The sequence below is a fragment of the Somniosus microcephalus genome, unplaced genomic scaffold (assembly GCF_052327205.1).
Source record: "Somniosus microcephalus isolate GS21.2 unplaced genomic scaffold, FLI_Smic_1.0 unresolved_chr2, whole genome shotgun sequence".
NCBI lineage: Eukaryota > Metazoa > Chordata > Chondrichthyes > Squaliformes > Somniosidae > Somniosus > Somniosus microcephalus.
The window spans coordinates 77,001,782-77,015,417 of record NW_028225180.1 but is presented as its reverse complement, the minus strand read 5'-3'; the positions used below and the strand labels follow the sequence as shown (position 1 = coordinate 77,015,417).

Genomic DNA, 13,636 nt, shown 5'->3' with positions numbered 1-13,636 from the left:
GCCCCTCCGACAGTGCAGCACTTCCTCAGTACTGCCCCTCCGACAGTGCGGCGCTCCCTCCATACTGCCCCTCCTACAGTGCGGCGCTCCCTCAGCACTGCCCCCCGACAGTGCGGCGCTCCCTCAGTACTGCCCCTCCGACAGTGCGGCGCTCCCTCAGTACTGCCCCTCCGACGGTGCGGCGCTCCCTCAGTACCACCCCTCCAACAGTGCGGCACTCCCTCAGTACCGCCCCTCCGACAGTGCGGCGCTCCCTCAGTACTGCCCCTCCGACAGTGCGGCGCTCCCTCAGTACTGCCCCTCCGACAGTGCGGCGCTCCCTCAGTACCGCCCCTCCGACAGTGCAGTGCTCCGTCAGTACCGCCCCTCCGACAGTGCGGCACTCCCTCAGTACTGCCCCTCCGACAGTGCGGCGCTCCCTCAGTACTGCCCCTCCGACAGTGCGGCGCTCCCTCAGCACTGCCCCCCCGACAGTGCGGCGCTCCCTCTGTACTGCCCCTCCGACAGTGCGGCGCTCCCTCAGCACTGCCCCTCCTACAGTGCGGCGCTGCCTCAGCACTGCCCCCCGACAGTGCGGCACTCCCTCAGCACTGCCCCCCCGACAGTGCGGCGCTCCGTCAGTACTGCCCCTCCGACAGTGCGGCGCTCCTTCAGTACTGCCCCTCCGACAGTGCAGCACTTCCTCAGTACTGCCCCTCCGACAGTGCGGCGCTCCCTCCATACTGCCCCTCCTACAGTGCGGCGCTCCCTCAGCACTGCCCCCCGACAGTGCGGCGCTCCCTCAGTACTGCCCCTCCGACAGTGCGGCGCTCCCTCAGTACTGCCCCTCCGACAGTGCGGCGCTCCCTCAGTACTGCCCCTCCGACAGTGCGGCGCTCCCTCAGTACTGTCCCTCCGACAGTGCGGCGCTCCCTCAGCACTGGCACCAGGAGTGTCGGCCTAGATTATGAACTCAAGTCTCCGGAGAAGGACTCGCACCCATGACCTTCTGGCTCAGGGGCGGGAGAGAGAGAGAGAGAGACACCCACTGAGCCGGGGGAAAAACCGCAGAAAAGGAGAGAAGACGGAGATTGACGGAAGGATAGGAGAGAGTAACCTATCAGAAGGAGCAAAGCAGAGCGAAAGACTCCAAAGGCTCTCCAAGACTGCGGAGTATCTTCCGTTCCTTGACTGACGATAATAATCAATTGCCACTGAATGGGGCTCATTGTTGACTCCTCTCTATCTCCAGTACCTGTGAGGCCCCAAGCACCCACCACATGGCTGCCATCATTGACTGCGGATGCAGGATATGCATTGCGAAATCGAGACTCTGCTTTGACCCAGTTGATGAATGTTGAACATTTAATCAGTCTTAATTGCGGCTCCCTAGGAATTCTAAATTTAGTCTTAATCTGCCATCTTTCATGAGAAGATCTCTGATTATCAAAGAAATTCTAATGCATGGCGGGAATCATCATTTAACGGTTATTAAGCCCTTCTCGGCGCTGTGGAATTAATTGGAGCATTGTGGTGCGATTCATGAGATGACACACTGCTGTCAAGTACAGCATGACAGTAAGTGCTGGGTGTTCCTCACCCACACAAAGGAACTGTCTGCCGCCCTCCCGGGAGCTGGTCCATTGGCAGGGTGATACCGTCAACATACTGTGAGCGATCTGTCACGCTGCCTTCAGGAGCGATGTAACCAGCTTGCTGCTGTCACGGAGGGGTTGAGTGCCACAGAGCGTGGCACTCGGCGGGCGCGTCCTCCTCGTGGCGGCGAGGGGCGGTGGTGGTTATAGACGGTCTTGTGGTAAGAGATTCGCATCGTCGTGTGTAAGTCTGTGGCTCACTTGGCACCATCCTCGCCTCTGAGTCAGAAGGTCGTGGGTTCGAGCACCACTCCGGAGATTTGAGCACAAAAATCCAGGCCGACGCTCCCAGTGCCAGTACTGAGGGAGCGCCGCACTGTCGGAGTGTCAGTGCTGAGGGAGCACCGCACTGTCGGAGGGGCAGTACTGAGGGAGCACCGCACTGTCGGAGGGGCAGTACTGAGGGAGCACCGCACTGTCGGAGTGTCAGTGCTGAGGGAGCGCCGCACTGTCGGAGAGGCAGTACTGAGGGAGCGCCGCACTGTCGGAGGGACAGTACTGAGGGAGCGCCGCAGTGTCAGAGGGGCAGTACTGAGGGAGCGCCGCACTGTCGGAGGGGCAGTACTGAGGGGGAACCGCACTGTCGGAGGGGCGGTACTGAGGAAGCGCCGCACTGTCGGAGGGGTAGTACTGAGGGTGCGCTGCACTGTCGGAGAGGCGGTACTGAGGAAGCACTGCACTGTCGGAGGGGCAATACTGAGGGAGCGCCGCACTGTCGGAGGGGCGGTACTGAGGGAGCGCCGCACTGTCGGAGGGGCAATACTGAGGGAGCGCCGCACTGTCGGAGGGGCAGTACTGAGGGAGCGCCGCACTGTCGGAGGGGCAGTACTGAGGGAGCGCCGCACTGTCAGAGGGGCGGTACTGAGGGAGTGCCGCACTGTCGGAGGGGCGGTACTGAGGGAGCGCCGCACTGTCCGTGGGGCAGTGCTGAGGGAGCGCCGCACTGTCGGAGGGGCGGTACTGAGGGAGCGCCGCACTCTCGGAGGGGCGGTACTGAGGGAGCGCTGCACTGTCAGAGGTGCCATCTTTTGGATGAGACGTTAAACCGAGGCCCCGTCTGCTCTCTCAGGTGGATGTAAAATATCCCACGGCCACTATTGGAAGAAGAGCAGGGGGAGTTCTCCCCGGTGTCCTGGGGCCAATATGTATCCCTCAACCAACAACACTAAAAGCAGATGATCTGGTCAAAACAGATAATCTAGAGCTGTCTTTTGTCTCCACTAGTCCTATCACCATCTCGTCTCATTTTGAATACCTCTTAATGTCTCTTCTCTTTTGTTCTCTCCCAGCCTGGCCTCTTAATCTATTTCATTCCCTGTGCCTCTTTAGTCTTGATTAAAGGTTCACCCGAAACGTTGACTCTATTTTCTCTCCACGGATGTTGCCTGGCCTGCTGAGTTTTTACAGCATTTTCTGTTGTTATTTCGGATTTCCAGCATCTGCAGTATTTTGCTATTGTATTATCACATTGCTGCTTGTGGGAGCTTGCTGTGTGCAAATTGGCTGCCGCGTTTCCTACATTACAACAGTGACCACACTTCAAAAAGTACTTCATTGGCTGTAAAGCGCTTTGCGACGTCCTGTGGTTGTGAAAGGCGCTATATCGTACTTTGCGTCAGTGCTACAGTGAATGCTGTGTTACAGAGAGAATGTTATGGTGAGGGGTGTGTTGTAGAGAGCGCTATAGCGAGCGACATATTAGAGAGAGGGTTACAGTGAGTGGTGCAGTAGGGAGAGAATGTTACAGTGAGGGATTTGTTAGAGGGTTACAGTGAGGGATGTGTTGGAGGGTTACAGTGAGGGATGTGTTAGAGGGTTACAGTGAGTGATGAGTTAGAGGGTTACAGTGAGGGATGTGTTAGAGGGTTACAGTGAGGGATGTGTTAGAGGGTTACAGTGAGGGATGAGTTAGAGGGTTACAGTGAGGGATGTGTTAGAGGGTTACAGTGAGGGATGAGTTAGAGGGTTACAGTGAGGGATGAGTTAGAGGGTTACAGTGAGGGATGTGTTAGAGGGTTACAGTGAGGGATGTGTTAGAGGGTTTCAATGAGGGATGTGTTAGAGGGTTACAGTGAGGCATGAGTTGGAGGGTTACAGTGAGGGATGAGATAGAGGGTTACAGTGAGGGATGAGTTAGAGGGTTACAGTGAGGGATGTGTTAGAGGGTTACAGTGAGGGATGTATTAGTGGGTTACAGTGAGGCATGAGTTAGAGGGTTACAGTGAGGCATGAGTTAGAGGGTTACAGTGAGCGGTGTAGTAGGGAGAGAATGTTACAGTGAGAGATGTATTAGCGGGTTACAGTGAGAGATGTATTAGCGGGTTACAGTGAGGGATGTGTTAGAGGGTTACAGTGAGAGATGTATTAGTGGGTTACAGTGAGGCATGAGTTAGAGGGTTACAGTGAGGGATGTATTAGTGGGTTACAGTGAGGCATGAGTTAGAGGGTTACAGTGAGGGATGTGTTAGAGGGTTACAGTGAGGCATGAGTTAGAGGGTTACAGTGAGGCATGAGTTAGAGGGTTACAGTGAGGCATGAGTTAGAGGGTTACAGTGAGCGGTGTAGTAGGGAGAGAATGTTACAGTGAGAGATGTATTAGCGGGTTACAGTGAGGGATGAGTTAGAGGGTTACAGTGAGGGATGTGTTAGAGGGTTACAGTGAGGGATGTATTAGTGGGTTACAGTGAGGCATGAGTTAGAGGGTTACAGTGAGGCATGAGTTAGAGGGTTACAGTGAGCGGTGTAGTAGGGAGAGAATGTTACAGTGAGAGATGTATTAGCGGGTTACAGTGAGGGATGTGTTAGAGGGTTACAGTGACGGATGTATTAGTGGGTTACAGTGAGGCATGAGTTATACGCAGTGTGTAACAGGATCAACAATGCTGTTCCTCCTCTGTGTCTGGAAAGTGCTGATGGAAACGATCTATTAGCACGTCCCGATGCTCCACCGTCTCACTTATACCCAGCGCCATTGGACACAGTTGGAAAGTGAGTGAAATTTAAGTACAGCCTAACGCACTGCATAATCAGGCTGCTGCCATTTTTAACAAAGCCCGGGAGAACCCACCAACCCTGTGTGTCTGACTCTGCTTCTCCTTCTGTCTACGGCTGAGTCCGAATGACTGTCGAAATAACTCGCCTACCCCGGTGAAATTCAGGCGAGAGCATGCTGGATAAAAATGGCATATCTTGTAGTGTACGATCTCGCATACTGCTGAGTATTCTGATAATAAGGGCTGGATTTTATCAATGGGGATGCGTTGGGGGCGGGACTGCTGGTTGGCGGGTTTCAGTCCCACCCCCAACGACGCCTGGCCAACCTACGCTATTTTCCCTTGATTGACCTTGTTAAGCCCGCCCTGCAGGCTTAGCCGGTCAATTAGGGAAATCCGGTGACAGAGGATGTCAGCGTATGACGTTTCATCTGTCAAAAATTTTTGACAGATGAATTGTCAGCGTTTGACAGCTTTGAGAAGCTGTCAAACACTGACAATCTCTATTCTAAGGTGAGCCCTTGCACACGGGCTCACCAAGACCTCTCTCCTCAGCAGAAAGCAGATGGCTGCTGCATCTGAGAATGCAGCAGCCATTCTGTCATCTCTGCCGTTGAGATGAGGCACCTCCGGATCCCCAAGGGTTGAAGCCTGCAGGAAGAAGCAAAGGTAAGTAAACTTTTTCTAACACTTTACACACACCTCTCATACTTACCTGTCCACACTAACACCCATCACTCACCTCCACAGCGGACTTTTCGATCCCTCTCACCCCCGCAGACCCACTTCTCGCCTCGCTGACCCTGTCGAGGTTCGCAGCTGTCGGGGAGTCCCCACTTGCAGGGGTAAAATGGGGATAAGCCTCTTAACTACCTGTTAATTACCTGTTAACAGGTAGTTAAATGGCTGTAATCCCTTTCCCGCCTCGAGGAGACGGGTCCCTGTGCGACTCGGGGACCCGCCACCTGGGAAGATGGCGCATACCTTGAAATCTGGCAGCCTGGCAGTTTGTCCAGCCTTTCCCAACCGTGGTGTTCTCTGCTCGCAATTATTTCCTTCATTTCTCTTCCCGCCTCTCCCAAAGGCACTGAATCGCCCTCGGGTGAGGTTCCCTAGTCTTTGCAGATCTCTTCATGCCTAGCCTTGGTAGATCTCTTCGTGTCTAGTCTTTGTAGATCTCTTGAGTCTAGTCTTTGTAGATCTCTCGTGTCTAGTGTTTGTAGATCTCTCGAGTCTAGTCTTTGTAGATCTCTCGTGTCTAGTCTTTGTAGATCTCTCGTGTCTAGTCTTGGTAGATCTCTTGTGTCTAGTGTTTGTAGATCTCTCGTGTCTAGTCTTTGTAGATCTCTCGTGTCTAGTCTTTGTAGACCTCTCGTGTCTAGTCGTTGCAGATCTCTTGTGTCTAGCCTTTGTAGATCCCTCGTGTCTAGTCTTTGTAGATCTCTCGTGTCTAGTCGTTGTAGATCTCTCGTGTCCAATCTTTGTAGATCTCTTGTGTCTAGTCTTTGTAGATCTCTCGTGTCTAGTCTTTGCAGATCCCTCGTGTCTAGTCTTTATAGATCTCTCGTGTCTAGTCGTTCTAGATCTCTCGTGTCTAGTCTTTGTAGATCTCTCGTGTCTAGTCTTTGTAGACCTCTCGTGTCTAGTCTTTGTAGATCTCTCGTGTCTAGTCGTTGTAGACCTCTCGTGTCTCGTCTTTGTAGATCTCTCGTGTCTATTCTTTGTAGATCTCTCGTGTCTAGTCGTTGTAGATCTCTCGTGTCTAGTCTTTGTAGATCTCTCGTGTCTAGTCTTTGTAGATCTCTCGTGTCTAGTCTTTGTAGATCTCTCGTGTGCAATCTTTGTAGATCTCTCGTGTCTAGTCTTTGTAGATCCCTCATGTCTAGTCTTTGTAGATCACTCGTGTCTAGTCTTTATAGATCTCTCGAGTCGAGTCTTTGTAGATCTCTCGTGTCTAGTGTTTGTAGATCTCTCGAGTCTAGTCTTTGTAGATCTCTCGTGTCTAGTCTTTGTAGATCTCTCGTGTCTAGTCTTGGTAGATCTCTTGTGTCTAGTGTTTGTAGATCTCTCGTGTCTAGTCGTTGTAGATCTCTTGTGTCTAGCCTTTGTAGATCTCTCGTGTCTAGTCTTTGTAGATCTCTCGTGTCTAGTCGTTGTAGATCTCTCATGTCCAATCTTTGTAGATCTCTCGTGTCTAGTCTTTGTAGATCTCTCGTGTCTAGTCTTTGTAGATCCCTCGTGTCGAGTTTTTATAGATCTCTCGTGTCTAGTCGTTCTAGATCTCTCGTCTCTAGTCTTTGTAGATCTCTCGTGTCTAGTCTTTGTAGATCTCTCGTGTCTAGTCTTTGTAGATCCCTCGTGTCTAGTCTTTGTAGATCACTCGTGTCTAGTCTTTATAGATCTCTCGAGTCTAGTCTTTGTAGATCTCTCGTGTCTAGTCTTTGTAGATCTCTCGTGTCTAGTCGTTGTAGATCTCTCGTGTCTAGTCTTTGTAGATCTCTCGAGTCTAGTCTTTGTAGATCTCTCGTGTCTAGTCTTTGTAGATCTCTCGTGTCTAGTCTTTGTAGATCTCTCGTGTCTAGTCTTTGTAGATCTCTCATGTCTAGTCTTTGGAGATCTCTTCGTGTCTAGTCTTTGTAGATCTCTCGTGTCTAGTCTTTGTAGATCTCTCGTCTAGTCTTTATAGATCTCTCGTGTCTATTCTTTGTAGATCTCTCGTGTCTAGTCTTTATAGATCTCTCGTGTCTAGTCTTTGTAGATCTCTCGTGTCTAGTCTTTGTAGATCTCTCGTGTCTAGTCTTTGTAGATCTCTCGTGTCTAGTCTTTGTAGATCTCTCGTGTCTAGTCTTTGTAGATCTCTCATGTCTAGTCTTTGTAGATCACTCGTGTCTAGTCTTTGTAGATCTCTCGTGTCTAGTCTTTGTAGATCACTCGTGTCTAGTCTTTGTAGATCTCTCGTGTCTAGTCATTGTAGATCTCTCGTGTCTAGTCTTTGTAGATCTCTCGTGTCTAGTCTTTGTAGATCTCTCGTGTCTAGTCTTTGTAGTTCTCTCGTGTCTAGTCTTTGTAGATCTCTCGTGTCTAGTCTTTGTAGATCTCTCGTGTCTAGTCTTTGTAGATCTCTCGTGTCTAGTCTTTATAGATCTTTCGTGTCTAGTCTTTGTAGATCTCTCGTGTCTAGTCGTTATAGATCTCTCGTGTCTAGTCTTTGTAGATCTCTCGTGTCTAGTCGTTGTTGATCTGTCGAGTCTAGTCTTTGTAGATCTTTCAAGTCTAGTCTTTGTAGATCTCTCGTGTCTAGTGTTTGTAGATCTCTCGTGTCTAGTCTTTGTAGATCTCTCGTGTCTAGTCTTTGTAGATCTCTCGTGTCTAGTCTTTGTAGATCTCTCGTGTCTAGTCTTTGTAGATCTCTCGTGTCTAGTCTTTGTAGATCTCTCGTGTCTAGTCGTTGTAGATCTCTCGTGTCTAGTCTTTGTAGATCACTCGTGTCTAGTCTGTGTAGATCTCTCGTGTCTAGTCTTTGTAGATCACTCGTGTCTAGTCTTTGTAGATCTCTCGTGTCTAGTCGTTGTAGATCTCTCGTGTCTAGTCTTTGTAGATCTCTCGTGTCTAGTCTTTGCAGATCTCTTGTGTCTAGTCTTTGTAGATCTCTCGTGTCTAGTCTTTGTAGATCTCTCGTGTCTAGTCTTTGTAGATCTCTCGTGTCTAGTCGTTGTAGATCTCTCGTGTCTAGTCTTTGTAGATCTCTCGTGTCTAGTCGTTGTAGATCTCTCATGTCTAGTCTTTGTAGATCTCTCGTGTCTAGTCTTTGTAGATCTCTCGTGTCTAGTCTTTGTAGATCTCTCGTGTCTAGTCTTTGTAGATCTCTCCTGTCTAGTCTTTGTAGATCTCTCGTGTCTAGTCTTTGTAGATCTCTCGTGTCTAGTCTTTGTAGATCTCTCGTGTATAGACTTTGTAGGTCTCTCGTGTCTAGTCGTTGTAGATCTCTCGTGTCTAGTCTTTGTAGATCTCTCGTGTCTAGTCTTTGTAGATCTCTCGTGTCTCGTCTTTGTAGATCTCTCGTGTCTAGTCTTTGTAGATCTCTCGTGTCTAGTCTTTGTAGATCTCTCGTGTCTAGTCTTTGTAGATCTCTTGTGTCTAGTCTTTGTAGATCTCTCGAGTCTAGTCTTTGTAGATCTCTCGTGTCCAGTCGTTGTAGATGTCTCGTGTCTAGTCTTTGTAGATCTCTCGTGTCTAGTCGTTGTAGATCTCTCGTGTCTAGTCATTGTAGATCTCTCGTGTCTAGTCTTTATAGATCTCTCGTGTCTAGTCCTTGTAGATCTCTCGTGTCTCGTCTTTGTAGATCTCTCGTGTCCGGTCTTTGTAGATCTCTCGTGTCCAGTCTTTGTAGATCTCTCGTGTCCGGTCGTTGTAGATCTCTCGTGTCTAGTCTTTGTAGATCTCTCATGTCTAGTCTTTGTAGATCACTCGTGTCTAGTCTTTGTAGATCTCTCGTGTCTAGTCTTTGTAGATCACTCGTGTCTAGTCTTTGTAGATCTCTCGTGTCTAGTCGTTGCAGATCTCTCGTGTCTAGTCTTTGCAGATCTCTCGTGTCGAGTCTTTGTAGATCTCTCGTGTCTAGTCTTTGTAGATCTCTCGTGTCTAGTCTTTGTAGATCTCTCGTGTCTAGTCTTTGTAGATCTCTCGTGTCTAGTCGTTGTAGATCTCTCGTGTCTAGTCTTTGTAGATCTCTCGTGTCTAGTCGTTGTAGCTCTCTCGTGTCTAGTCGTTGTAGATCTCTCGTGTCTAGTCTTTGTAGATCTCTCGTGTCTAGTAGTTGTAGATCTCTCGTGTCTAGTCTTTGTAGATCTCTCGAGTCTAGTCTTTGTAGATCTCTCGTGTCTAGTCTTTGTAGATCTCTCGTGTCTAGTCTTTGTAGATCTCTCGTGTCTAGTCTTTGTAGATCTCTCATGTCTAGTCTTTGTAGATCTCTTCGTGTCTAGTCTTTGTAGATCTCTCGTGTCTAGTCTTTGTAGATCTCTCGTCTAGTCTTTATAGATCTCTCGTGTCTATTCTTTGTAGATCTCTCGTGTCTAGTCTTTATAGATCTCTCGTGTCTAGTCTTTGTAGATCTCTCATGTCTAGTCTTTGTAGATCTCTCGTGTCTAGTCTTTGTAGATCTCTCGTGTCTAGTCTTTGTAGATCTCTCGTGTCTAGTCTTTGTAGATCTCTCATGTCTAGTCTTTGTAGATCACTCGTGTCTAGTCATTGTAGATCTCTCGTGTCTAGTCTTTGTAGATCTCTCGTGTCTAGTCTTTGTAGATCTCTCGTGTCTAGTCTTTGTAGTTCTCTCGTGTCTAGTCTTTGTAGATCTCTCGTGTCTAGTCTTTGTAGATCTCTCGTGTCTGGTCTTTGTAGATCTCTCGTGTCTAGTCTTTATAGAACTTTCGTGTCTAGTCTTTGTAGATCTCTCGTGTCTAGTCGTTATAGATCTCTCGTGTCTAGTCTTTGTAGATCTCTCGTGTCTAGTCGTTGTTGATCTGTCGAGTCTAGTCTTTGTAGATCTCTCAAGTCTAGTCTTTGTAGATCTCTCGTGTCTAGTGTTTGTAGATCTCTCGTGTCTAGTCTTTGTAGATCTCTCGTGTCTAGTCTTTGTAGATCTCTCGTGTCTAGTCTTTGTAGATCTCTCGTGTCTAGTCTTTGTCGATCTCTCGTGTCTAGTCTTTGTAGATCTCTCGTGTCTAGTCGTTGTAGATCTCTCGTGTCTAGTCTTTGTAGATCACTCGTGTCTAGTCTGTGTAGATCTCTCGTGTCTAGTCTTTGTAGATCACTCGTGTCTAGTCTTTGTAGATCTCTCGTGTCTAGTCGTTGTAGATCTCTCGTGTCTAGTCTTTGTAGATCTCTCGTGTCTAGTCTTTGCAGATCTCTCGTGTCTAGTCTTTGCAGATCTCTCGTGTCTAGTCTTTGTAGATCTCTCGTGTCTAGTCTTTGTAGATCTCTCGTGTCTAGTCGTTGTAGATCTCTCGTGTCTAGTCTTTGTAGATCTCTCGTGTCTAGTGGTTGTAGATCTCTCGTGTCTAGTCTTTGTAGATCTCTCGTGTCTAGTCTTTGTAGATCTCTCGTGTCTAGTCTTTGTAGATCTCTCCTGTCTAGTCTTTGTAGATCTCTCGTGTCTAGTCTTTGTAGATCTCTCGTGTCTAGTCTTTGTAGATCTCTCGTGTCTAGACTTTGTAGGTCTCTCGTGTCTTGTCGTTGTAGATCTCTCGTGTCTAGTCTTTGTAGATCTCTCGTGTCTAGTCTTTGTAGATCTCTCGTGTCTCGTCTTTGTAGATCTCTCGTGTCCAGTCTTTGTAGATCTCTCGTGTCTAGTCTTTGTAGATCTCTCGTGTCTAGTCTTTGTAGATCTCTCGTGTCTAGTCTTTGTAGATCTCTCGAGTCTAGTCTTTGTAGATCTCTCGTGTCCAGTCGTTGTAGATGTCTCGTGTCTAGTCTTTGTAGATCTCTCGTGTCTAGTCGTTGTAGATCTCTCGTGTCTAGTCATTGTAGATCTCTCGTGTCTAGTCTTTGTAGATCTCTCGTGTCTAGTCCTTGTAGATCTCTCGTGTCTAGTCTTTGTAGATCTCTCGTGTCCGGTCTTTGGAGATCTCTCATGTCCAGTCTTTGTAGAACTCTCGTGTCCGGTCGTTGTAGATCTCTCGTGTCTAGTCTTTGTAGATCTCTCGTGTCTAGTCTTTGTAGATCACTCGTGTCTAGTCTTTGTAGATCTCTCGTGTCTAGTCTTTGTAGATCACTCGTGTCTAGTCTTTGTAGATCTCTCGTGTCTAGTCGTTGCAGATCTCTCGTGTCTAGTCTTTGCAGATGTCTCGTGTCGAGTCTTTGTAGATCTCTCGTGTCTAGTCTTTGTAGATCTCTCGTGTCTAGTCTTTGTAGATCTCTCGTGTCTAGTCTTTGTAGATCTCTCGTGTCTAGTCGTTGTAGATCTCTCGTGTCCAGTCTTTGTAGATCTCTCGTGTCTAGTCGTTGTAGCTCTCTCGTGTCTAGTCTTTGTAGTTCTCTCGTGTCTAGTCGTTGTAGATCTCTCGTGTCTAGTCTTTGTAGATCTCTCGTGTCTAGTCTTTGTAGATCTCTCGTGTCTAGTCTTTGTAGATCTCTCGTGTTTAGTCTTTGTAGATCTCTCATGTCTAGTCTTTGTAGATCTCTTCGTGTCTAGTCTTTGTAGATCTCTCGTGTCTAGTCTTTGTAGATCTCTCGTCTAGTCTTTATAGATCTCTCGTGTCTATTCTTTGTAGATCTCTCGTGTCTAGTCTTTATAGATCTCTCGTGTCTAGTCTTTGTAGATCTCTCGTGTCTAGTCTTCGTAGATCTCTCGTTTCTAGTCTTTGTAGATCTCTCATGTCTAGTCTTTGTAGATCACTCGTGTCTAGTCTTTGTAGATCTCTCGTGTCTAGTCTTTGTAGATCACTCGTGTCTAGTCTTTGTAGATCTCTCGTGTCTAGTCATTGTAGATCTCTCGTGTCTAGTCTTTGTAGATCTCTCGTGTCTAGTCTTTGTAGATCTCTCGTGTCTAGTCTTTGTAGTTCTCTCGTGTCTAGTCTTTGTAGATCTCTCGTGTCTAGTCTTTGCAGATCTCTCGTGTCTAGTCTTTGTAGATCTCTCGTGTCTAGTCTTTATAGATCTTTCGTGTCTAGTCCTTGTAGATCTCTCGTGTCTAGTCGTTATAGATCTCTCGTGTCTAGTCTTTGTAGATCTCTCGTGTCTAGTCGTTATAGATCTCTCGTGTCTAGTCGTTATAGATCTCTCGTGTCTAGTCTTTGTAGATCTCTCGTGTCTAGTCGTTGTTGATCTCTCGAGTCTAGTCTTTGTAGATCTCTCGAGTCTAGTCTTTGTAGATCTCTCGTGTCTAGTGTTTGTAGATCTCTCATGTCTCGTCTTTGTAGATCTCTCGTGTCTAGTCATTGTAGATCTCTCGTGTCTAGTCTTTGTAGATCTCTCGTGTCTAGTCTTTGTAGATCTCTCGTGTCTCGTCTTTGTAGATCTCTCGTGTCTAGTCGTTGTAGATCTCTCGTGTCTAGTCTTTGTAGATCACTCGTGTCTAGTCTGTGTAGATCTCTCGTGTCTAGTCTTTGTAGATCACTCGTGTCTAGTCTTTGTAGATCTCTCGTGTCTAGTCGTTGTAGATCTCTCGTGTCTAGTCTTTGTAGATCTCTCGTGTCTAGTCGTTGTAGATCTCTCGTGTCTAGTCTTTGTAGATCTCTCGTGTCTAGTCTTTGTAGATCTCTCATGTCTCGTCTTTGTAGATCTCTCGTGTCTAGTCTTTGTAGATCTCTCCTGTCTAGTCTTTGTAGATCTCTCGTGTCTAGTCTTTGTAGATCTCTCGTGTCTAGCCTTTGTAGATCTCTCGTGTCTAGACTTTGTAGGTCTCTCGTGTCTAGTCATTGTAGATCTCTCGTGTCTAGTTTTTGTAGATCTCTCGTGTCTAGTCTTTGTAGATCTCTCGTGTCTCGTCTTTGTCGATCTCTCGTGTCTAGTCTTTGTAGATCTCTCGTGTCTAGTCTTTGTAGATCTCTCGTGTCTAGTCTTTGTAGATCTCTTGTGTCTAGTCTTTGTAGATCTCTCGAGTCTAGTCTTTGTAGATCTCTCGTATCCAGTCGTTGTAGATTTCTCGTGTCTAGTCTTTGTAGATCTCTCGTGTCTAGTCGTTGTAGATATCTCGTGTCTAGTCATTGTAGATCTCTCGTGTCTAGTCTTTGTAGATCTCTCGTGTCTAGTCCTTGTAGATCTCTCGTGTCTAGTCTTTGTAGATCTCTCGTGTCCGGTCTTTGTAGATCTCTCGTGTCCGGTCTTTGTAGATCTCTCGTGTCCGGTCGTTGTAGATCTCTCGTGTCTAGTCTTTGTAGATCTCTCGTGTCTAGTCTTTGTAGATCACTCGTGTCTAGTCTTTGTAGATCTCTCGTGTCTAGTCTTTGTAGATCACTCGTGTCTAGTCTTTGTAGATCTCTCGTGTCTAGTCGTTGCAGATCTCTCGTGTCT

General features: G+C 47.7%; 1 protein-coding gene across 1 annotated transcript in view; it reads left to right on the top strand.

Annotated features, from left to right (window-relative positions):
- The window catches only part of LOC147092842 (neurexin-2-like), a 1,315,750-nt gene that overhangs the window by 845,853 nt on the left and 456,261 nt on the right, over positions 1-13,636 (top strand). The window lies entirely within an intron of this gene.